We start from the raw sequence: 25551 nt of genomic DNA on the forward strand, positions 1-25551 counted from the left end.
ATACAGCAATGCAACTATATGTTAACTCACAGCTCTCGACTTAGCAACTCTGCTTACTCCAATAGTTCACACAATAAAACCCCAGCGGGGTCAGTGATGAACCCCGTTTTTAAGGATCAATGGGTTCACATGCAGAAAACCCTGATTCCTCCTTCACTGGGTATGTTGTTCATCTTTCGGCTGCTCCCGTTAGGGGTCGCCACAGCGGATCATCCGTTATGATCCGCAAACTGATTTGGCACAGGTTTTACACCGGATGACCTTCCTGACGCAACCCTGGTCGCCTCTTACGACACAGGGATAAGGATTGGGTTTCGCTATGATTCCAGGCTGCCCTACACCCTCTCATAGCGCGGCCCAGTGCAGAGCTCCCGTCCTCAAGCGATCCTCCAACCCAAGCCTCCGAGTAGCCGGATTACAGGCGCACGCCACTACGCCCGGTCCTCCTTCACTGGGTATGTGAGTTTTAAAAGGAAATGCACCACTCAATATGGAGCATCGGGGCTCAGGAGAATGGATCAATTCTAGATGGCTTTCTTCCTCTCCTCATCCTCCTTCCCTCTCCTTCTCCTTCCAGAACTGTCATTTTTATTTTCACTCTTGTGTTGTTATTGTGACTTAACAGGGATCTAGCAGCAAATGTAACCTTTTTCAAGCACAATTAAATGAATTCTTCTGGTCTGTAACACTGAAAGATCAATGTAATCATTTATATTTGGGCCGATAAACGAATCTAGACTAGTCAACAGTCAAGTTGTGTATATTACATTTGCATCATCCTTTCAGACCACAAGAGCATTAGACAATCCGTAAATATAATTTATGGGATTTTAATTCGTATTCCCTACATCATGAGCTCGAGGTTCAGATGAGAACGCAAACAGGCAAACTCAAATTTCATGCAAATTGTAAGCAACCTCCTTTATACCTGGCAATAACAGCAACAGTATCTCAGATGACAGTACAGGGAGATGCTCAAACAATAACTTGTCATATCTCTGTATCTTTCTGTATCCGGGGCTCAATATGTGGTGTGTCCACCGCACAGGGTTGCTACCAGCACGGTAGCATATTGGATTGCTATAGGTGAGTAAATGGAAGGAATCCTGGTTCAGTTTGTTCCACTTTCTGCCAAAGCATGTCCTGAATGATCCAGAAATTATGGCCATTCCTAAAGTTGTGGTGATGCAACTTGCAAGCTCAATGGGATTTAGATTTGGCAATTGAGTTAGCCAATTGAAATGAACAATCATCTTCTGAAAATACTCTTCAACAATAATGGCCCTGTGAGGCCACGCAGTGCCATTTGTAACAAGGGCAAACAACATTATCAAGGAATTCTCCCCTGCATCTATATATTAATACTGAAGGACCAATTTTGTGCTCCTCCTAGAGGTCGCGTCACGTTTTTCTCGGTACTGTGACCTGGACTGAAGGAAACTTCGTACCTGTAAGAGTGCATCGCACATCGTGGTAATCGTCAACCTTCAACTTTGAAGCAGAATAAACACTTTTCGTTGAGACGGGGGGCAAGGAGTGAAGAGGCGGGGGTGGGGGATGAAGAGATAGGGGGCAAGGTAAGCAAATTTTTGAGCGGGGGTAAGCAAATTGAAAGCGGGAGACGGGGAGGGGGTGGATGAGGCAGGGAATCAAGAGACGGGGGCGGGGGAAGCAAATTGGAGGCAGGGGGGATGTAGGCAGGGGCGGGGGATGAGTAGGCGGGGGCAAGCATGCCTTGTCCAGTCCATGTCCCTCGAGTGTGGGTGAGCTGGTGAGGGTGGTTGAATTAACGGAATCCGTCTGTGACGGGGTTTCGGCCTGTTGATAATAATTGTGGAAACGACTACCTTGAAATGCATTGGAGTCTGTGGGACCATCACAACAAATATTGTCAACATTCCATCCTTACCCAAAATTATGATCAACTCACCACTCTTGAACTCGTTTTTAACAATTTTTTTGTGCACATAGCTGTTCTCAAAGACATCTACCTGTATGTTGAGCGTCGTCTACCTATACATTTAGGGTCATCATAAAAAGTGAAAGGGGATCATAACTCATAACTCAAACCGAAGCAGCATTGACTTGTACTCATAATCACAATGAAATCATGTGACTCATTGTCACAAGAGACCCATATAGAGGATCATGTGCCCAATACAACATCTGCTTGTTGTGTGATCGATTTATAGTTTTTCAAGAATGAATATAACTTTCATGGAGTCTGTTCTCTAAGGGTGTCAGTCCAGACCAATGACGACCCCCTCACACCAGCCTTTAAGAACCCCTCTAAAATGACAGGACCGAATAGGTCTGTCAACCATGCTCATCCCTTTGACCCAAAATTTTTCTTGAATTTGGGATAGATTCCATCCTTGCCAGCATCTTTTTCAATATTCGTGGCCATAAGAGCCTTGGTTCTTTCTTCTATTGCATATGGGGTTGAAGGTACTGTACTTTGTTTGTGGGGGCATTGTCAACATTCAGAAAGAGTTCTTTCTGCACTTTCTGTCAAGATAACCTGTCAGCTTTGACCTTCTTGGAATGAATATGGCGTGACAATCCTGAATTGTGACTTCAAAGAGAAATGTGAACCTCCACTACTGAACTGAACCTCCACTGAACCCCACAAAAGTGAATACCTTTCTTCAGATGGGCAGAGGTTGGAGGCTTTACGAATACTTTTGCTCTATCAAGATGAGCACTCTTGTCTTTCTTTTTAGAAGGTACAGCAAGGGCTATTAACCTTGCCATAGCCATGGAGAATGGATTTTTTGCGGAAGCTTTAACAAGAAGGTTTTTTTTTTTGTGTGTATACCTTGGTCGAGGCTCGTATGAGAGCTAACACACAACTCACAGCAAGGAGGCATGAGACAAGAGGGGTGGGAGTGGAAGGGACAAAACAGTGGGGAACAGACACATTAGGTGAACTGTGGAAGGGAGAGGGATGGGGATGGGACGGGGAACATGGCGAAGAGAAGATGGACATTACAGGGATTTTCAGGAAGGAAAGTAGGGGGATTGAAGGAAGTGGGCTTGGGTGGATTATCGGGGGTAGAAAAGATCGAGGATTTGGATGGGGGAAGATAAGAGATGGTGGTGAACAGCTGTTTTGAAAGCCTGGAGGGAAGAATGGGAAAGAATAGAGTGAGGAAGTTTATTCCAAAGGCGTGAAAAAAGAGGAATGAAAGAGTGAAAATGAGCAGTGATTCGTGATTTTGGTAGTTTTACCAGAAGGGGGTTGTTGGCGGACCTTGAGCGCACTGTGGAAATGTGGTGGGGACAAATCGCAGAGAGAGCAGGGGGGGCAAGGCTGGAGAGGAGTCGGTAGAAGACAGAAAGACCACCGACCAACCTGCGGTGATTGAGTGAGAGGTCCAAAGACTCAGCTTCATTGCGGGAGATGCCGATGATCTTAAATGCCCTGGTTTCGACAGCGTGAAGCCGAGAAAGGTGGGAGGCAGGAGCACCAGCCCAGAGGGGAGAGCAGTATTCCATCAGGCTACGGAGAAAGGCTTTGTAAGTGGTCAGGAGCTCAAGAGGGCCGAGGAAGGACTTTGCACGACGGAGGATTCCCAGTCGGCGACTGGCTTTTGAGGCGAGGTTGGAAATGTGACTTTCCCAGGAAAGGTCATGGCAGATAGTGAGACCCAGAAGCTTGAAAGAAAAGACTTCTTCCAGAGGATTGTTGAGAAAGTGGATGGGGGGTTTTCTAAACAGTCCTTTCGAAGAGACATAGTGAGAGTGTGAGATTTGTCTGGATTGAAAGACATGTTCCACGTGTTGGACCAGTTTATGATTTTATCCAGATCTGCAGTGAGCGAAGAAGCTGCTGCTTGCCGGTCTGAGGGATGACAGATGGTACGGCAGAGGGTGGAGTCATCGGCAAAGAGAAATAGAGTATTTTCCAGAGAGTCCGAGAGATCATTGATGAAAACCAGAAAAAGAACAGGGCCCAGAACGCTACCTTGAGGAACTCCAACCTGGACAGGAAGAGGGGATAAAAGAACTCCATTTAGGGCCACACGTTGATGACAGTCAACGCGGTCTTGGATTTCTGCGATTGGCTTCATATCATTTATATTATCATGTTACTACAATTGGCAATTTTCATCGTTTTTTTCAAGACTTTATAATGTTAATCATTTTTTTCTCATTCTTCCTCAAAATATTGAAATATGCGGTGAAGCCGACTGATAGATATTGAGCTGCTGCACCCTCTATCGCTAGCAATCTTTCTCCACTCTCCATATTTCTGAAATTCCTCTTCACACAATCCACCCCATCTCAAACTCGGTCGACCCTTTTCTCTCCTGCCTCACTCTTTAAATGCATCTTCTCTCTTCAGAAGTCTATTTTCCTCCATCCATTCAAGATGCCCTGTCCACTTCAGCCAGCTCTCTACCAATGTTCCCATCAAGCTCATCTGCACACCGATCTCCTTCATTTGTCCATCCATCATTCTATCCATCCTCTTCACTCCCACAATTCACCTGACCCAGTTGTTCTTGAATACCTGGATCCTCAGTTGTTGCTACTCCATCACAGGTACTACCATCTCAAGACCATGCAGGTCAATCAGCGATACACATCATCTCAGGACTTTCCCTTTCAACGTTCTCGACATCTTCCTGTTCACCATCAAACCCTTTCCTCATTGTATTCACACCCACATGTATCCTCCTCCATACCTCTGCCTCTGAACTACCATCGCTGATTACCATTCCACCTAGGTCCAAAAATGTATTTCCCTGCCTTAAGCCGCTGTCACACCTTGACGATTTAGCCAGAGTATGCCGATTTATGAAAGATTTGTCTAAAACGCTGGCACACGTCGAATACGTTATGGGTACGTTTTGTGTACATTAAGAGCACGCTGAAAAACACTGCCATACGTCGTAGTACGCTGGCTTTAAACGTTGTACTTTTGGGTTGTCCTCAAATTTTTCCATGCTTGAAATTTTACGACGTATGCCGGCGTATGACTCACACCTTCCGCTATGCTGGCCATAAGTTGTAGGCACGTTATGCGATCATTGACACGCGTCGAAACACGTTATTTGTAAGTTACTCATAAGTCGAAATACGTCGAGGTAATGTTTAGCGTACCCGAAACTTATTTCTAACCTATGAGTAACGTTTTGTAAGCACGCCACATGAACGTTGTTCACACTTCGCAACACGTTACTTGAAAGTTCCTCATATGTCGAAACACGTCAAATTAATGTTTAGGGTCCCCGTGACTTATTTATAACATATGAGTAACGTCCTTGGGAATTATTTGTAAAGCATGTCCTAAGCACAAATACGTATGTCGACGTATTTGACGTCTTCAGGATGACAACAGAACTTACTGAACGCGTTTCAAACTTACAGATACCGTTTCATGGCGTATTGGCAGCGATTAGGGGAATTGGTATATAAAAAGGGGATTCGCAGGAGGAACCCGTCATTTTTTTAGACTTCGTGGTGAGTACATGTCCACGTCATTCCGAGAGATGGAGGATACGGCAAGGCTGAGACGACAATACCTACCTGTCCTCCAACATCAACATGACCTCATCGAGTTGACACCGCACCAGTTGCGTGCCAATGGAGCCGGGAGAAGAAGACGTGAATGGAGGAGAAGGAACTGGGTGAGACCATGGATCGGGATGCGACGCCATTACGGCATATATGACCAGCTCATGGTGGAACTCCGGAACGAGGACCAGGCATCCTTCATCAACTTCCTGCGAATGCCCTCAGTGATGTTCGACGAGCTGCTAGCCAGAGTGGGTCCAAGGATAACCAAGCATTATTATTAAATCATTTCAATAGTCCAGTGGAAGCAATTTAACTTGTTCAATGGAAACGATTTCAATTGCCGAGCACCAGCGTCCAAAAACAATAGGCGAGTGACAGCCATTTATTAAAAGTGAAGTTGCAGTCGATGAATAGAAAATCTCACGTAATCATCGACAATACGCTGCCACGTTATGCATATGTTAGACTATCGTTGGGCATAGGCTGTGGACGCCTAAAACACGCTAATCAATCGTTGGTATAACTTATGTATAAGTTATCGAAGCGTTCTGTGTTCATTACTAGTACATTGTGCATTTGTCCAAGTCGTTTTGAATACTTTAAAAACTGAAACAAAAAATAGTTCATCGTGGGAATGAGAAAAAAAAAATTAGCCGAAAAGAACATCGAACAATGGTGCAAAGTCGTCTCCTATTCGTGGACGCAACGAGGATCCATCATCACCCACACCCTCCCCAATCACCTCCTACCAATAGTACTACTACTACTACTACTACTACTACTACTACTACTACTACTACTACTACCACTACCACCACGCTCACCTAATACTACTACTACTACTGATACTACTGACATTGACATCTACTCAACATGGAGTCTGGAACACTGACGGGTTCCTCTTGTGAAGCCCATTTGTATATACCAATTTCCCTAAACGCTGCCAATACGCCATTACACGGTAGATGTAAGTTAGAAACACATTCAGTAAGTTCTGTGGTCATCCGGAAGACGTCAATCAAATTCGTCTACATACGACAATGTGCGTTTGAGATACGTTACACATAGGTTCAAAGCACGCTACTAATAGGTTCAAAGCACGTTACTCATAGGTTAAAAATTAAGTTTCAGGTATGCAAAACATTACCTCAACGTGTTTCGACTTATGAGTAACTTACAAGTAACGTGTATCCGACGTGTGTCAACGATCGCGGAGCATGCCGAGAACTTATGCCAGCATATGCGGAACTTGTGAGCCATACGTCGAATACGTCGTAAAATTTTCAGCGTGCTTGAAATTTCACGACGTACTAGATGTACCACGAAATATGACAGCGTACTTCCTCGGTTTTCAGCGTGCTCCTAACGTATACACAACTTACCATACCGTATTCGACGTGTGCCAGCGTTTTACACACATTTTTCATAGGTTGGCATACGCTGGCTAAATCGTCAAGGTGTGACTGCGATGTTGACACTTCCAATTTTCAGGCGGTTATGATTTAAATCGGCGTGCGGCAGGTTTTTAACAGGCTACGCCACGAGTTCATCGGCGATACGTGCAGCGCGCTATGCCTAAGTTAAACTATCGTTGGGCATCAGTTGTGAACGCCGACAACAGGCTAAGCATTCGTTGGTATAAGTTATCTATAAGACAACAAAACGTTCTGTGCCCATTACTAATATGTTATGCATATGACTAACACGTTATGAATACGACCAAAACTTAAAAAAAAAACTCAAAACTTCAGTGTACGCCAACATTTTACATACATTTTTATACGTTATCATTGCTGGCTAAAACGTCAAGGTGTGACAGCGCCTTTATGTGTCTCTGACCGCTCTAACATGATGTTCAATCTCTCTCTCCCCTCTCTCTCTCCCCTCTCTCTCTCCCCTCTCTCTCCCCTCTCTCCCTCTCTCTCTCTCTCCTCTCTCTCCTCTCTCCTCTCTCTCTCTCTCTCTCTCCTCTCTCTCTCTCTCTCTCTCTCTCTCTCTCTCTCTCTCTCTCTCTCTCTCTCTCTCTCTCTCCTCTCTCCTCTCTCCTCTCTCCTCTCTCTCCTCTCTCCTCTCTCCTCTCTCCTCTCTCCTCTCTCCTCTCTCTCTCTCTCTCCTCTCTCTCTCTCCTCTCTCTCCTCTCTCTCCTCTCTCTCCTCTCTCTCCTCTCTCTCCTCTCTCTCTCTCTCTCTCCTCTCTCTCCTTTCTCCCCTCTCTCCCTCTCTCCTCTCTCCTCTCTCTCTCTCTCTCTCCTCTCTCTCCTCTCTCTCCTCTCTCCTCTCTCTCTCCTCTCTCTCTCTCTCTCCCTCTCTCTCCTCTCTCCTCTCTCTCCTCTCTCTCTCTCTCTCTCTCTCTCCTCTCTCTCCTCTCTCCTCTCTCCTCTCTCTCTCTCTCCTCTCTCTCCTCTCTCCTCTCTCCTCTCTCCTCTCTCCTCTCTCCTCTCTCCTCTTTCTCCTCTCTCTCCTCTCTCTCCTCTCTCTCCTCTGTCTCCTCTCTCTCCTCTCTCTCTCCTTTCTCCCCTCTCTCCCCTCTCTCTCTCTCTCTCTCTCTCTCTCTCTCTCTCTCTCTCTCTCTCTCTCTCTCTCTCTCTCTCTCTCTCTCTCTCTCTCTCTCTCTCTCTCTCTCTCTCTCTCTCTGTCCTGTCCTACAAACATTACTTCAATGTTCTTTAAGCCCATCTTTAGTCCGTGCTTCTCAAATGCCTACTTCCATTCCCCCATCACATCCTGCATCTCCTGCTTGCTCTCCGCTAATATGGCCAGATCGTCTACATTCAGCACTTTTTTATATTTGATTTAAAATCAACTGTTTATTTAAAATAATTTTGCTCTTTAAATGATTTTTTTTCTCACTGTTTAACACCCCCCCCCCCTTTTTCCATCCTTAAACATGAGAGACATGCAAAAACCTGCAACCACATAATAGATGATCGATAGGTCAGGTAAGGTCAAGTATGGGAGCATGCGCCAGAGCAGCATGTTGCTGCGTTCACTTTCCGCTGGTACTCCAGGGGCCTCAGTATGGCCACCCCCCCAGGTAGATGTCTGACCCATCCCCATCTCCTTGAGATGCCGATCAACCTGCTGCAACTACAAGGCACGTGGTCGGCCCATTAGCCTCCTCCACTCAAGAGGCTCCCTCACTGAGAGAATCTGGTGAGCAGCATCAGCGTCAGGAAAACGAGACACATCCAATCAGCTGCAGGTGACGCTCACGGACTGTGCGGGTAACAAATCTAATTTGAGTCTCTCTCAGCAACCACTCGGACACAAAGTCCGACCAGCAATAGCCAAGGATTCTCCGAAGAGACCTGGTACCAAAGGAATTAAGCCTCCATCTCAGATCCCTGGTCAGAGTCCAAGACTCACATTCGTAGAACAAGACTGGAAGCACCAAGGTCCTGAAGACTCGGACTTTCGTTGTCCTGCACAGGTACCAGCAGTGCCACATCCCATGATCCAGGGAATGCATGATTCCCCAGGCCCGACCCAGACGTCTATTGACCCTCTGACTAACAGCCGGCAGAGATATGAATATCACTGCCAAGGTAAGTGAATCTTGCCGTGACCTCAACATCCTCACCACAAACAGGTACAGACAAGATAGCAGCATTCCAGATGTCAGTCAAAGACTGGATCTTTGTTTTGACCCAGGAAACCTGTAATACCAGTGGCTCTGACTCCTCATTCAGCATGTCGAGGGCCCAGAAGAGGATCTCCAGAGTCTCTGCAAAGATGACTGCATCATCTGCGAAATCAAGGTCAGAGAACTGGTCATTCCCAAATGACGCACTGCAGCTTGATCTCTCTGACATCCTCACAAAATGCAGTCCATACAAACGCTGAAAAGTGTGGGGGTCAGTGCACACCCATGAAGAACTCCAGTAACAACTGGAAATAAGTCGAAGATGGTATCACCACATCTCACAGCACTCTCAGTATCAGAGTATAGTTCAGACTTCAGATTTATGAGTTTTCATGGCACCCCACAAAGACTAAGAATCCTCCAGAGGGCATCCCGATTCACTGAATCAAATGCTTGCAGAGATCACAACATAGCCTGCAAGCAGACCCTGCCTTAACTCTTGTCGACATTCGGTGAGGACCCGAAAAGCAAGGACACGGTCAATCGTTGACCTTTTGGTGTAAAGCCTGACTGCTCTGGGCACTGTTGCTCAAGCAGATGGTGGCAAACCCTTTCAATAATTATCTGAGCAAAGACCTTTCCCGGTACTGAGAGCAGCGTCATCCCTCGGTAGTTGTTGCAGTCCTGGTGATCACCCTTCCTTTTCCAGAGAGGGATAACAAGGCCCCTTTTCCAGTCCGTTGGGATGATGTCTGTGTTCGAGGCAGAGCACAGAACTGCATGCAATGACACGAGTTCAGCATTTCCACCAGCCTTGAGAAGTTCAGCATGGATGCCACAGATAGCAGGAGCTTTCCCCATTTCAACCAGTTCACCACAGCCTGTGTTTCCACAAATGAAAGTGGATCACAGTTGATTAGAGGGTCAGCAATTGGGATTGTTTACACCCCCAGACATTCAGCTTGACAGCTGGTGGATCTGCCTGGTCCAGCCGCTCAAAGTAAACGGCCCAGTGGGCCTTCATTTCGGACTCCTCTGTCAAGAGCCGTCCACCCTCCACTCTCTCTGCAGTCCACCGAGGGATGGGCTTGGAGGAACACAATGTGCGAATTCCCCTGTAAACAGGACGAGAATCACTTGACCACAGATGATGCTCTTCCTCCACAGATTCCTTCCACCGAAGCGTCATTGTCCACAACCAGCATACGTACAGTTTTACGCCTCGACTCCCTGAACAGCTCAGCTCTGCCATTAAGCCTGACCCAGTGTCTCTGGTCAATGGTATCCAGTGTCTCTTGAGAGGCAACATTCTTCTTCGCCCTTTAGTGAGTTCCAAGACATCCACCAGCAACATCAAGCAAGGATTCCCCAAAGCACTTCGACCCACCAAATCCCCACTCAGCCTGTTTGCAAACCCCTAAGCTACCCTCTCGTCCTTTTATTATGGAATTATGAGGGAAGAACTGCAGCAACCCATCCCAAGAAAGGAAATGGTGGAGAGATTTTACTCGGGCCTCATGTTGCAAAGCTATGCGAAGATGTAGAATAATCAAGAATTTACGAGAAACTTGCTCCTAAAAACAAGACAACTTTTTGAAAATATATTAAGAAATGAAGGATGAATTATTATGCAAGATATAACAAGTATTTTTAAGTCTCGGTTTGAAACAGATAAAAATAAATAAAACATAAACAAAATGTTTTTCATCAACTTTACATTTATGCCACTAAAGATTAATTAAAGCTGATCCTGTTTGATTTGATGACGCGGAGTGAAGGATGGGCCAAAAATGAGCTTTTCAACTTGTAGCAAAGTAGTAGATAATATTGGGAGAGTTTGAAGATGTCTGTTATTTTCGTTCAAGCCTGAAATCTGGATTGCTTAACCTCCAGGTAAAAATGAAGGGTTATGCTTTTAGAAAAGATAAATTATTGATATTTTTCTGTAAATAAATTATGTTATGGTTGCCCTTCGTAGCCGAAAATGACCGAACACATAAGATAGGCGAACACCTGCGGGCATGAATTTGTTTAGAATGATATCGCACTGAGATACCAAGCAGCATAACCTGGTGTCATGGAATATCTGAAAATGCCATAATACCTGCGGTCTCTGCAGAAATTTAGAATTCGTTCAGGGTGCCGACGATAACCTGCCTTCCGCTTCTCGAAGGACACCTGGGATCTTTGACATCCACCAACTAATGCTAGCAGACGGGTCCTTCGGCCTCACATCTATCGGAGGGATGTGATGCGACTCCCTGCCTGCGAAAGACCCACGCAACAGTTTGTAGTCAGGTCAAGAGTCGAACCCAAGTTGGATCAAAGCTGAACACTACTTCTGCCCCCCATCCCATTGAACTGTAAATAAATCCAATCTTATTAAAGGGTCGAGTTACAGTGACCTTCCAAGTGTAATTAAAAGGCTGCAATAAATATTCAACGCAGTGACAAGGAATGTTTATAATGGTTGGTGTCAGCACAATTATAACTAAGTGATAATGAATCTGAAATTTAACAAAAAGAAGGAGAACGTGAAGGAACTTCATCCGAAAAAAAAGATCACATCGGGTTGGTCTTCCAAAGTGTGAGAAACAAAACACCACATCAATTGATGTTTGTTACCTCATTCGTAAAAAAAATCTATATTCTATGTAACTATATGGATGCAAGTTGCCTGATTGTGTCTGAACGGGGTAAACGTCATGGCCACAGCACGTACAATGCTGAGTGATGCCTCAATTAAGAGCTCTCGGGTCTGGACAGTGCATGAGGAGGTCTACAAATATCCATGTTGGCGCAATATCGAGTTGTGTGCAATTTTGTTGTGCACACTAGTGGTGTATAGGATCAGAGTCGTTGGTTCACACACCAACCATAAGTAAAAAAAAAAATTATAACAAACTATTCAGTCGATTCCGTCCAATATATAATTACCTTTTTGTCAATTTACTTCACCAAGAAACCTTAGCAGTCTTACCAGTCAGTGACTCTTATGCGGACTTGGGGAGTGGGAGGGTGAGGACTTGAAGAAGAAAGTGGGAGCTGCGGACCTGGGGTTGGGAGGAGGGGTGATGATTGAGGACTTGAGTGAGAGCGGGGAAGGCAGAGAAGGGACAGAGTTGGGAAATTGAGGTTGAGCCTGTGGGGAAGGGGGAGGTGAGAACTTGGGATTTGGGGTTGAGGACTTGAGGAAGAAAGGGGAGAAGAGAAGAGGAGAGAGAGTTGGGGTTGGGGGGAGAGGGGACAGGGAGCTGGGAAAGGGGGTTTGAGAACCTGGGGAGGGGGTTGAGGACTTGAAGTCACATTTTAGATTGTGTGGAACTTCCGCATGTCCCTGCTATTATGATGTCCAAGGACATTCCCAGCAAACTCCCGAACCGAATATTCCACACACTATTGGGAACTAATTCCTTTACAACAGCCTGGTGGAACCAAATTATCTTCCAGTAAATGATAAATTGAATCATTGTGTGTTTGTAAGATTAAAAACGAAAAATGCATTTATTTATTTCCTTTATGTTACTGAATATAGCCTGGTGTGGGCTTCGTGGTTAAGAAGGCTGGCTTGGGATCTTAGGGTCGTGGGTTTGAACCCCTGTCAACTCTGGAATTAGCACCAGGTGGGATGACTCAGCTTGTCATCCTTCCAAGGTCAGTGAAATGAGTACCAGTGTACTGAACTGGGGTAATAACCATTTGGGGTAACTTGTGTGGGAGCGGCGACCTGTCCTCCGTATTCCTTGCCAATGAAACTGCCGCAGCAGCCCTATGTGCCTTTGTGGTGCAAAAGGAATGGTATTGTTATTAGGGTACCCAGTCAAATGGACTGGGTAACCTATTGTTTTTCTTAATTATTATTATTATTATTATTATTATTATTATTATTATTATTATATGACTGAATGGGTATAAAATGCTCGCTGATCGTTTTGCTTTCCCAAACCTCAATGAATTGTAAACAGATGGATAAATAGTCATCCAAAATATGGAGAGAGAGGGGGCATGTGAAGGTCAACAGGGACGTTTAAACTAATAAATGAAACCTTCCTACTTTGTGAGAAACTCTGAATGTACCACTCAAGTAATTGCTCAGTTTACGAGGCACAGTTCACCAATGTCTGAACCATTTAATAATCCCCCATGACTTGCATGGATTCCGAGAACGATGTTGACTTGCGGTACGTGAGGAAGAACACAGATTTGGAATTGTGCAATTCCACTGGCACCATTGGTCTGTACTTTCCAAATGTTCCACAAACACGATGAACCGGAGGTGTGCATGCTGCAGATTTGTGTTCATGTGTTTTGGGAATTTCTTGCAAAACTGCTAAGTTACGTCTATGAATTTCTTGTAACGTACGAGTGAAACTTCTGGAATCTGCAGTAACTAATGCCATGATTAAACTCGATTTCCAAAAGTGTCTCACTCATGATGGTAATTGCAGCAAATAATTCTCACCTATTACCCCGCACACACACAAGCCTGGTGTTGGCGCAGTGGTTAGGGCAGCAGCTTGGGATCCAAAAGGTCCTGAGTTCAAGCCCCGTTGGGCCACTGAATTAATTCACCAGGGGGTTGACTCAGCCTGTCATCCTTCCGAGGTCGGCGAAATGAGTACCAGTGTACTGGGCCGGTGTATACCCCGGTTAAAATAGGTGTACCATATCCCTGTGTCGTAAGAGGCGACCAGGGTTGCGTCAGGAAGGGCATCCGGCGTAAAACATGTGCCAAATCACTATGCGGATCATATGGATGATCCGCTGTGGCGACCCCTAACGGGAGCAGCCGAAAGAAGAAGAAGATTACCCCGCGCACACACACACAAAGTGCGCGCATTGAAATAATTGGTTTATATCTGTCCGTCTGTCTGTCTGTCTGTCTGATTAGTTTGTGATCGAGGAACAACTTAGTTAAATTGAGCGTTATATTTTGAACATAAATCGGAACATGACTAGGATGGCAAGTCTCTCGTTTTACAGCACATTGGCTCTGAATTCATCCTGATCGCATGTGCGCAGAGAGGAGTGAGATGATATTTTTACTCTGCCTGGCAGTCAAACAAAATTGAAAATCATTCCAAAAACAGGAAATTTACTGCTTTTTAAGGACATTATAATGGACACATACAACAGGCACGAATAACTAATGTAATGTGCTGGATAGGGTGATGCAATAGACACTGCGGTAAATGGTGGGAGAACTGTAATTAATTTATTTATTCGACTTTTATCATCTTTATTTTATTTACATTTAATTCTATAAGATTACTTGACCACTGTAGAACACAAATTGCCTGTCATGATACTTCCAAGGAGCTCCAGTTTTGCAGTACGGTACTTAAATTTAAATAAAGGTTCAATGGGGTGGTGTGTAAGGGTGGTATTTGGAACTGCTCTGGATGAGTTCAATGGGGTGGTGTGTAAGGGTAGTGTTTGGAACTGCTCTGGATGAGTTCAATGGGGTGGTGTGTAAGGGTAGTGTTTGGAACTGCTCTGGATGAGTTCAATGGGGTGGTGTGTAAGGGTAGTGTTTGGAACTGCTCTGGATGAGTTCAATGGGGTGGTGTGTAAGGGTAGTGTTTGGAACTGCTCTGGATGAGTTCAATGGGGTGGTGTGTAAGGGTGGTATTTGGAACTGCTCTGGATGAGTTCAATGGGGTGGTGTGTAAGGGTAGTGTTTGGAACTGCTCTGGATGAGTTCAATGGGGTGGTGTGTAAGGGTAGTGTTTGGAACTGCTCTGGATGAGTTCAGTGGGGTGGTGTGTAAGGGTAGTGTTTGGAACTGCTCTGGATGAGTTCAATGGGGTGGTGTGTAAGGGTAGTGTTTGGAACTGCTCTGGATGAGTTCAATGGGGTGGTGTGTAAGGGTAGTGTTTGGAACTGCTCTGGATGAGTTCAATGGGGTGGTGTGTAAGGGTAGTGTTTGGAACTGCTCTGGATGAGTTCAATGGGGTGGTGTGTAAGGGTGGTATTTGGAACTGCTCTGGATGAGTTCAATGGGGTGGTGTGTAAGGGTAGTGTTTGGAACTGCTCTGGATGAGTTCAATGGGGTGGTGTGTAAGGGTAGTGTTTGGAACTGCTCTGGATGAGTTCAATGGGGTGGTGTGTAAGGGTGGTATTTGGAACTGTTCTGGATGAGTTCAATGGGGTGGTGTGTAAGGGTAGTGTTTGGAACTGCTCTGGATGAGTTCAATGGGGTGGTGTGTAAGGGTAGTGTTTGGAACTGCTCTGGATGAGTTCAATGGGGTGGTGTGTAAGGGTAGTGTTTGGAACTGCTCTGGATGAGTTCAATGGGGTGGTGTGTAAGGGTAGTGTTTGGAACTGCTCTGGATGAGTTCAATGGGGTGGTGTGTAAGGGTGGTATTTGGAACTGTTCTGGATGAGTTCAATGGGGTGGTGTGTAAGGGTAGTGTTTGGAACTGCTCTGGATGAGTTCAATGGGGTGGTGTGTAAGGGTAGTGTTTGGAACTGCTCTGGATGAGTTCAATGGGGTGGTGTGTAAGGGTAGTGCTTGGAACTGCTCTGGATGAGTTCAATGGGGTGGTGTGTAAGGGTAGTGTTTGGAACTGCTCTGGATGAGTTCAATGGGGTGGTGTGTAAGGGTAGTGTTTGGAACTGCTCTGGATGAGTTCAATGGGGTGGTGTGTAAGGGTAGTGTTTGGAACTGCTCTGGATGAGTTCAATGGGGTGGTGTGTAAGGGTAGTGTTTGGAACTGCTCTGGATGAGTTCAATGGGGTGGTGTGTAAGGGTAGTGTTTGGAACTGCTCTGGATGAGTTCAATGGGGTGGTGTGTAAGGGTAGTGTCTGGAACTGCTCTGGATGAGTTCGATGGGGTGGGGTGTGAGGGTAGTGTCTGGAACTGCTCTGGATGAGTTCAATGGGGTGGTGTGTAAGGGTAGTGTTTGGAACTGCTCTGGATGAGTTCAATGGGGTCGTGTGTAAGGGTAGTGTTTGGAACTGCTCTGGATGAGTTCAATGGGGTGGTGTGTAAGGGTAGTGTTTGGAACTGCTCTGGATGAGTTCAATGGGGTGGTGTGTAAGGGTAGTGTTTGGAACTGCTCTGGATGAGTTCAATGGGGTGGTGTGTAAGGGTAGTGTTTGGAACTGCTCTGGATGAGTTCAATGGGGTGGTGTGTAAGGGTAGTGTTTGGAACTGCTCTGGATGAGTTCAATGGGGTGGTGTGTAAGGGTAGTGTTTGGAACTGCTCTGGATGAGTTCAATGGGATGGTGTGTAAGGGTAGTGTTTGGAACTGCTCTGGATGAGTTCAATGGGGTGGTGTGTAAGGGTAGTGTTTGGAACTGCTCTGGATGAGTTCAATGGGGTGGTGTGTAAGGGTAGTGTTTGGAACTGCTCTGGATGAGTTCAATGGGATGGTGTGTAAGGGTAGTGTTTGGAACTGCTCTGGATGAGTTCAATGGCACAAAACTTTCGGATTTTTTTTTAACGGATTGTTGAAAACATTATTTTATTAAAATTTAAGCAACACTGTGTGGGAGGAAGAGGGGGGGGGTGGGGTGGTCATGTTATTATCCTTATCATTATTATTGTCATTTATTATAATTATTACTGTTTATATTTTAGAAATGCTCACTCCCTTAGGGAGTAGCCAGGAGATGGGGAGGGGACGTGTGTGTGAATGTCCACGATTAATATGCAGACAGCAGTGGGTTAATATTCTTCTTCTGTTTTTTTTGTATACTGTGCAGACAAGGCTCATGGAAGAGCTAGCCACTGAACAGATAAGGACGTAACAGACAAAAACAGGATGCAAAACATGAATGGGGTGAAAAAGTTGGACAAAGAGAGTGGACAAGTTAGACATGGAGTGGACAACATGGATACCAGGAGGAAACTCCAAGGAGTAAAAACTGGAAAATTGGAAGGAGGAGAGATTTGGGTGGGGTTATTGACGCAAGAAAAGATCATGGTTTTGGATTGGGGATGATCTGAGATGGTGGTGAACAGCTGTCTTCAAGACCCGGAGGGAAGAATGACATTGAAGAGGATGTGGAAGTTGATTCCTCGGGTGGGTTTAAAAAGAGGAACAAATGAGTGGAGGTGAGCCATGATCCTGGATTTAGATAGTTTCACCAGAAGGGAGTTGATGGTGGGTTGTGTGAGCCCTGCAGAGACCTGGGGCAGGGACAAAGGACAGAAAGAACAGAAGGTGCAAGTCCAGAAAGGAGGCAGTAGAAGACAGAGAGACGACCGACCTATCTGCAATGGCGAGGTGACAAGCCCACAGACTGAGCTTCATCGTGGGAGATTCCAATGATCTTGAGGGCCTAAATTTCCACAGCATCAAGCTAAGCAAGATGTGAGGCAGGGGAGCCAGCCCAGAGGAGAGAGCAATACTCCATCAAGCTGTGGGTGAAGGACCTGCATAGGCCTAGGTGGATGGGATGTGCCTAGGTTCGGGTGTGCTAAGGAAGCACTTTGGAAGACGGAGGATGCCCAGTCAATGGCTAGCTGTGGAGGCCAACTGTGAAATGTGGTTTGCCCAAGAAAGATCATGGCTGATCGTGAGACCCAGGAGTTTGAATGACTGAACTTCTTCAAGACGATTGTTTTGAAAGTAGATAGGAGTCTTTGCAACATGGTCCTTTCAGAGAGATATCGTGAGAGTGTGAGATTTTTCAGGATTGAAGACATATTCCAAGTGTTTGACCAGCTTGTGATTTTTTTTTTTCAAGGTCTGAAGAGAGGGAAGAGGCTGCAGCCTGCCTGTCTGAAATATGAGGGATGTCATGGCAGAGGGTGGAGTCATCAGAAAAGAGATAGAAAGGATTTTCGAGAGAGTTGGAGAGATCATTGATGAAGATCAGGAATAACACTGGACCCAGAACACTGCCTTGTTGTACTCCATCCTTGACAAGGAGATAAGATGAAAGGATTCCGTTGAGTGCCACATGTTGGCTGTGAGAGTAGAGGAAGCCAGTAAGCCATATGTCGAGGTGACCTTGGATTCCAGAGGCAGACAGTTTGGAGAGCAAGCAGGATGCCAGACAGTATCAAATGCATGAGATATGTCCAGAGAGATGTCCCTTGATCTCATGCCTGACATTGAGGGACTCCATCCATTGTTGGGTGAGTGGAAGCAGCATGTCTAAGGTGGAGTGTCCTTGTCTGAAACTAAATCGGTGATCTGAGATGAGGTTGTTGGAGAAAAGGAAGGATTTCCTATCAACTGTGATGATGGATTTCATTAACTTGCTGATGATTGGAAGTTAGCTGGTATGTCTGTCGTGAAGAGGATCAGTTTTTGCTCCTTTCTTTGGTAGTGCAGTGATGTTGGCAGATTTCCAAGCAGATGGAAGTTGATCTCGTGCAACTGACATGGTGAAAGGGCAGAGAGAGGATGGGCAAGAGCAGCAGAGCAGGTTTTATTAGGACACGTGAGTTGATGCCGTCCGGTCCAGTAGTAAGGTCAGATTCAAGGGTTCAGATAACCTTCTCCACATTCTCAGGTGCAAAAGACAGAGTCCAGGAGTAGTTGGATAAGACAGGGAAGGATGGGTACTCAGAGTGAGTGGTTGGGGACACAACATTTGGAAGCAAACACAGAATTGAGGCATTTAGCCTACATACGAGCGGAGTCGGCTGTGGTGCCAATTGAAGAGAGGGAAGGGATGGAAGGGGATCATACTCCAGAGACAACTTAATTAGTTGTCACTTCTTCTTCCTATTGGCCGGGGGGGGGCGTGGGAAGCTTGGCTGAAGTCTTTCATGAACCAGCCAGCCATGCCTCACGTTTGACTAAGGTTAGAGCAGAAATTTGTAATTTGTTCAGTGTTCCGGCGATAGCTCGCTTCCTCTTTGCGAAAGATGCAGATGTTAACGTCCACCAACTTATGCAAGCATATGGGATGTCCAGTTTAACGTCCATCCGAGGGATGGCACACATTAGTTAATATAAACATAGGGGCAATACCCCTGGGTGCTCACCTGGTACCTGATGGATAAGATGACTGGTAGGCATGGATGACCCACAAAATATGTAACGGAGAAGAAAGTTAACACCTATGGATCGTTTTTTTTTTTTTTTTTAATGCCGTGAACAATCTTTGGTACATCACGGGTGATAAAGGTTGTGGTCAAATTTCATCAAAATTGTGTGTGTGGTTTCAGAGAAGAAAGCAAATACATATTTTGGGGGTCAATCCCCCATAGACCCCTTTACGGCCAGATTTTTTTAATGCCATGAGCAGACCTTGGTGCATTCACTGTGATGTACGCTGTGGTCAAATTTCATCAAAATCGTATGTGTTGTTTATGAGAATAAGTTGAAAATATTTGTGGACTGACGGACGGACGGATTACGTGCCATCCCATAAGCTCTCGTAAATATTCTCATAAACACCAATATGGGATGTTCAAAATCCCATATTAGTGAGACACGCTCGTCCAAGGTATGTCACCGTTTTTATTTTCAATATATCACGAGTGATTTAAAATATCTCCTTTAATAATAACCTGTACTTGTATAATGAAATATAAATATTTGGAATTTCTTGGACTATTGTACACCACAATTATCCTCTTATTCAGATGTTACATCTGGGGTTAACCATTACATTTAAACTGTTTACTTGCCTTCACTCACATGAGACCTCCGATTCTTCTCGAAAAAAAATTAGCTGCTTCTATAACAGTCTTATGGCAAGGAACATACTGGTAAGTTTGCCATTGCTTTCTTGGCAACACTCAAGACCCGAATGAAATAAACCATCTGTTCAAGGCACAGGCACATGATGGCCTCTTCTTTTTGAAAGCTGCCATCGTGTCCTTCGCATGGATACATAATATGTTCGACTCGATCGAATCGTGCCTGTGGGAGCAAGCGAGAATTTCTTTGGTTGAGTAAAATAATAATAATCATCATCATCATGTCGCATCCTCATCATCATCACCATCACCATCACCATCATCAACACCACCATCACCATCATCTATATCATCATCATCACCACCATCACCATCATCATCATCACCATCATCATCATCATCATCATCATCATCATCATCATCATCATCATCTACCATCCTCTATATAGAGCGTCAATTCTATTGAAGCAGTTTCTCTCAGGGCAGGAATTAGTAACTTTTTTAGAGTGCTGGAGATTGGTCTCCTATTTACGAAGGACACCGTCGGGTGTTTAGCGCACACCAACTAAAGCCGGCAATCAGGGCGCCCAGTTTCACGTCCACCCGAGGGATGGCACACACATATCGATGAATCGCCCTGCCTTCAAAACACCACGATGGAAGTTTATAGCTGCTTCTGGATTCAAACCGTGAGTAAAGTGGTCAAAGATATTTGTGCACTTGCTGTGATTTACCGTGATTGAATTTGTGTATTCCTGGAATGTTTTTCAAATTGGTTGGATATATGTGTTGACCTTTCAAATCAACGTTAAACTCTTTCGGTCGAGCTATTGGCAAATTTTTGAAACCGATCATGTTTGGCATATGAATCTCAAGTGCTAGTCGCTCGGCAAAGGTCGGGAAAAGATAATGAGTGTAAGGAAAAGTGTCACGTTTGCTAATGTTACATCTTCATACGATGTCACTGTAACATACATCAGGAATGTTCTTGTGAATATTCATTCTTGGTAGCAAGGCTGAGTGCTATCTATCCTCGACCTCGGGCAACCATTTCATCAAAGTCACTGGTATCGGATGTTCTTCTGGGAAAGTAGTTTTTCAGAGAGTATAGTTATAATGCAGGCTTTCATTCTTCGACATTCGGTCTACTTATGAGTTTTGCCTACATGTCTCACTTAATCTGGGGAGGAATCTAATGCTTTTTTTTTCTTCATGAAGCAAGCTGTAACGGGGAGGCGGCCACCTTTGATGGCCCCCATTGGCGTCCACTGCAGGATTAAGTCTCTTCATTAGCCCTGGATGACTGGCCCCCAAAACCCCAATCTCAACCACTGGGTCCCAAAAGGGGTGGTGGCGGCAGGGGAGCTTAAACAATTTCTAGGCAGGCGTTCTGTCGGGACGCCTGCATGCTGGGGCTTTGCGGCCAACTGCCCTCCTCCTCTGGCACCCGCTGATTCTCTAGCCCACAGAGCCAGTGGGGAGGCCAAATCTCAATAAAGAGAGTGCTTGAGGCAGGTCGCTGTTCACCTGGCTTTCACGTGAACTCCCAAGGCATCCTCATCGCGTCCCTGCCACCCAAGCTACTCCGAAAACAAGCCATCCTACCTTATATAGCCATTCCAGCTTTCTACCCTCCCCTTCCATACTCTCCCCCCCTCCCCAAGTGTTAATGCATCCATTAATCACGGGCACGGTAGGAACCTTGTGAACATGCCCAAGAATGTTGCTGCCTCTGCTGAGGGAATTTCTTGTACCCCACCAGCTTCCCAGATTTCCTCGCATTCCCTTCATGCTCAAACCCCATGCTCACCAGTCGGGTGCCAGGTGCTTGGGGTTGGCCTCTCTTTATGTACCTAATAGCAACATTAAAAGTAAAGTAGAAGCATTTTACCTTGACTATCTCACATTGTGGCCATTTTGTTCCATCAGGTGTTTTCTACTCAACAAGCAGGCAAGTGATGTCTAAACATCACTCTTGTTTATTCGTAATTTCCTTTTCATGTGTGTCATGGTCATGAGTGTTTTGAAAACAGATGTAGAGGTTCATGTAACACTTGACTGACAGAGGAAAGGGGATTCACACAAAGAGAAGGGGTCGGGATGGGGGGTGGGAGCAGCAATGAACAACTGGACAGTGGTTTGACAAATGAGCAAAATTCTATTGGGTAGAAGATGATATCGTAGTCGTTGAGGATGACATGAGATGGCAGTAAATTGCTATGAAGCATTGGAGTGAGTGTCTGATTGAGCATATATGAGAAAGCAGGTCTGCAGGTGGTAAAACGAGAGGGATGACGGAGTTTTGGTGAGCTGATAGCTTGAACCTTGTTCAGTTCCACAATATATCTGACATCTTGGTTCATCTTGCATCAGAAGCATGATGGTTTATACACACCTGTCGATCAAGATGTTTGGCAATCAACAAATATCGCCAATTTCGTTAAATTAACTAAAATAAGTGCATAACAACGTCAGGGTTAATGAAGCAGTGCTTCCAATAAAATATCCAACTTTGGGAAAAACAGGAATGATGTGCGCAAAATTGTTTTCCCCAAAAGTTTTGTTTGTTGAATAGAAAGTGAACAGCATTCGATGAAATGACAACACTCGCATTATATTACTAACGTTATGTTTTTACAAGTTTCAGTTACCATTTAATGGTGTGCATTGATACCCGATGGGAGCATTCAGATTTCCCCAAAATGTATTTTGTATATACATTTGGTCGCCGAAATAGGTGACTCTTATTGTCAGTAATTCTGTCTGTTTGTTCGGATGTTTGTTCGTTTGTCATCAGCATAATTGGGAGTAAACGTGGGCGGATTTTGACCAAACTCGGGTGGTAGGTACATCTTATGACCTAGTGCTTTGGAAATTGTGATGGTTGCTAGGGACGCTTTGGTTCCCTAGCAACAGCCGAAAAACCTTCAAAATCGGTACCGTTCATGCGAAATCAATTCCGAAAGCCATTATTATCCCATGTAGGGTTATGAAAGTTGGCACGAATGATCTACAGGTGATGCTCTATCAAATATATTCAGGTTTTTGTGATATATGCAATACTTTGCCCACAGCACCCCCTACAATTAGGGTATGCACGAAAATTGAAGGCCCCCTAGCGACCAGGTGAGCTCATCCATATGAATGAAACTTTGCAGGTTCATGGTACTCAATGAGTACTACAACTTTGCCTCAGGATATATTGACGATTTCGCTTTGGTCAGGGTTCAAAGGTCAATTAGTGCAAAAATCGATAATATGCGAGAGCTGGAGGTGCCGTCGCGCCAAATGCTACTCCTCCTAGGGTTATGGTCGGATGGTCATGAAAATTCACACTAATCGTCTGGAATACATTGTGCACAAATGATCGAGCCGGATTTTCGATTTAGATCTTTGTTCACCACAGCACCCCCTCAAACTTTGGGGATTTCCGATTTCAAACTGCATTTTCAGTACTTTTCATTCAAATGGATACCGAGTAGTTATCAGTAGATGGAACTGGATGAGATTTGATATGCATAATCATAAGGTGATTCCCTATCCGCTATATGACATCCATTTTGGTCTATATCTTATAGTTTCCATGCTCGGCGACCCATCACCGCCTACCGGCTTGTATATATTTTTTTTATTCTCCAAAAAAGTGCGTTTTGGAATCAGTTAAGGTTCCAGAGTAAACACTCGCCATGCTCACCACCTTGGGTCACTATTAATATCATTGAATTTTAAATACACCACAAGCAGTACCATGGCAAAATATAAATTCCATTTCCTTTCCTTCTCTTTTTGTTATAACAAGTGCTCATGGAGTGCAGCTTGTACAAAAATATAATAAATAAGCAAACGTTATTTAATATCATGTCAAGTCCATTATGAAAGAGTGGGGTCCATTATGAAAGTCACCAATGTGTGGGGTGAGGACACATTCCACCAGTGACTGCTCTGTTTCATTTGGAACGTAATTGGATTCTCTGCCACATTTCATATACTGTATTCTCAAATGCATCTGGCCTTCTCGTCTCAGAGTTGGGGTACATGTTTGAATTCATGTGTGTACATGGTAAATATTTACCTTCACAAACATTGTTGCGAAGGTTATGTTTTGATCGCTGTGTATTTATTTATTTATTTGTGAATATGTGTGTTTGTTTGTTTGTTTGTTTGTTATTCGCATAACTCCCAAAGTATTGAACTGAATCGCAGCAAATTTGGTGAGATTATTGGTTATTATCCGAGGACCATTTGATCAGATTTTGGGAGCGATCGGGTCAAAGGTCAAGGTCAAGGTCATGAAAAGGTCAACATCGTCATTTTGCCATAGTGCGGTCAATTTGTATCCAATTTGCATGCAACTAATGCCAAAATGTTCAGAATTCAATGCCCCATCTTGTGATATGTGACATGACACAATGACGTAATAACCCTTATTAGCGTTTGGGAGTCAAAGGTCACGGGGGGGGGGGGTCACGACATTGCAAAATGTGCGGTTTTAGTCATAACTCGGTCAGTTCTTATCCGATTTGCATAAAACCAACACCAAAATGTTGACTGTTCTGTTCCCCACACTCTAATACAAATTACAAAATTAAGAGTACAAAGGTCAAGGTCGAGGTCATGAAAAGGTCAACATCGTCATTTTGCCATAGTGCGGTCGATTTTTATCCAATTTGCATGTAACCAATGCCAAAATGTTGTGAATTCAATGCCCAATCTTGTGATATACGATGTGACACAGGAAATTTATTGTTTTTAAGCCATCATGACACATGTGGTATGGGATTAAATACCCTCACAATCAATGGTTTCTGGGGGGGGGGGGGGCAAAATGTAGCATTAGGTATGGTAACATCTACATAACATCTACGTTAGGTAACATTTACATAAAAAGAGGTATGCGCTCTCCTGAGTGCCCGTTCTAGTTTTTCATTGCAGTTGTATCTTTGTTCTTCATTTATTATTTGCATAATGGACCTTTGGAAAGCTACTTTGGCAATTCTAGAAAGGGAAGACCTTTGAGGTAAATGAACATTTCACCTCAACTTCTCGAGGAATTTTGGAATTTTGTCAGAGTGCTGAGCCTACTCTTGCCAAAGATACCATGGGGTCTGTAACATGTAAATTTCACATGTGACAGCTAGTGTAACGTGTCATCTCAAAGACAAGTCCCACAACGCAGCCTTGTTGTTCACACTACATCAGAAGAACAGTTTTGATCAGAATTGAGCTTGGAGCAGGCAGCTCGAATACCAGCATTTGGTGAACTCACCCACTTACTTGTATCACCCGTCATAGTAAACTTGAGACAAATTGTTAATCGACAAAACTTCAATATTTGTACTGATCAAGCAGGTTGGATACATTATAAAAATGAGTGTAATCTCGATCTCCATTTTGTGTGTGGGCATTGACTTGGCAAATCCCAGTTCTGCTTCTTTCTTCGGCCTCACAAGTGCTACGTTCTCGTGAAATCCGGAGCAGGTGTTCCAAAACTATCTACTTTGGACCGAGTGCCAGCTGTATTGACATGGAGGTACAAGCCTGGGACACTGAGGCTTTTGGAACTGCAAAGAACGAGGTGCTAATGTTTGCAGGTTTTTAAATATCTGATTGTTTGTCTTTGCCTCGTCCACCCCAATCCCCATCTGACCCAACGTCTGGCGATGCTTTGAGATCTGTTACAAATGCAGGCTCAAGGACTATCACAATCAAGATTAACCAAGCAGCGATATCAATAACAGTTTAAGATCCAACTAAGCAAACAGATTCATCCTGTGGAAGTAATTAAACCAGAGACAGTAAGTACAAAGAAATTGACACTCTCTCGAAAGTATA

General features: G+C 44.6%; 1 long non-coding RNA gene and 1 pseudogene across 1 annotated transcript in view; one reads left to right on the forward strand and one right to left on the reverse strand.

The window, feature by feature from the left end:
* Window positions 1–25551, forward strand: part of LOC147012892 (uncharacterized) — a 187975-nt gene that overhangs the window by 38017 nt on the left and 124407 nt on the right. The gene's annotated exons all lie outside the window — the stretch shown is intronic.
* LOC147012893 (signal recognition particle RNA) lies at window positions 302–442 on the reverse strand (annotated as a pseudogene).

The sequence above is a fragment of the Eptatretus burgeri genome, chromosome 14 (assembly GCF_056783735.1).
Source record: "Eptatretus burgeri isolate ZD-2024b chromosome 14, Ebu_testis_v1, whole genome shotgun sequence".
NCBI classification, from domain to species: Eukaryota; Metazoa; Chordata; class Myxini; order Myxiniformes; family Myxinidae; genus Eptatretus; species Eptatretus burgeri.